Source organism: Pteropus vampyrus, unplaced genomic scaffold, assembly GCF_000151845.1.
Source record: "Pteropus vampyrus isolate Shadow unplaced genomic scaffold, Pvam_2.0 Scaffold25065, whole genome shotgun sequence".
Lineage (NCBI taxonomy): Eukaryota > Metazoa > Chordata > Mammalia > Chiroptera > Pteropodidae > Pteropus > Pteropus vampyrus.
This window is the reverse complement of record NW_011913846.1, coordinates 1-802: the sequence shown is the minus strand read 5'-3', so window position 1 is coordinate 802 and position 802 is coordinate 1. Positions and strand designations below refer to the sequence as shown.

At 37.4% G+C, this 802-nt stretch overlaps 1 pseudogene; it reads right to left on the bottom strand.

The window, feature by feature from the left end:
* Nucleotides 1–505: 505 nt before the first annotated feature.
* Nucleotides 506–614, bottom strand: LOC111735381 (annotated as a pseudogene).
* Nucleotides 615–802: the final 188 nt, after the last annotated feature.

The following is an 802-nucleotide window of genomic DNA, read 5'->3' as shown; positions in this document are numbered from 1 at the left end:
CTTGAGTGTTAGGTACTTTGGGAAGTGTTAGCTCTTCAAGGCCACTAGAGGGCCCATCAAGCTCATTTCTCCTGGACTGTAATCAAGTCTCATTTTCTAAATAAAACTTGTGCTTTCATTTAAATATAAATGCTAATAAATATAAAGTGATATGAGCCACCTATTTTTCCTAATAGAAGAATTAGTTGCCATTTTTAGAATTTGGCTATTGTGAATTTTATGTTTAAAATTGAGGTGCAATGAAGTAGAAATTAGCTGCAAAGTGGCGATGTTAGGGAGGTGTACTCTGTCAATAACTGACAGGAAGTGATACTCTATAAAGATTACATTTTTGATGTGCTTGGGTCTCCATGAGAGTACAGCAAATCTTAAATACACTTAATTCATTCATAAAATATTTGTTGAGTACCTAATATGTCTTTGGCACTATTTAAAGTACTGTGAGTACATTAATGAGACAGAACAGACAAACTTTCAGCCCTTTCTTTCTTTTTTTTTTTTTTAACACCTACAGCACCCAGTATTCCTAGGTGGTCTCCCATCCAAGTACTAACCAGGCCCAACCCTGCTTAGCTTCCAAGATCAGGTGTGTTCAGGGTAGCCTGGCCATAAACTACTTTCTGTTCTTGAATCAAGGTTCAGTTTCCTCAAAAGGTACATCTCTAGTCTTTGTTTGAGGTGGCTGCCTTGCTGCACTGGCCTAGGAACAATGATCTGAGGTTCCAATTGTTCTGTAAATAAAATTAAACCCATTCTCTTATTTTTAGTTCTACCCTGCTCACCACTTTCCAGAGGTACTTGG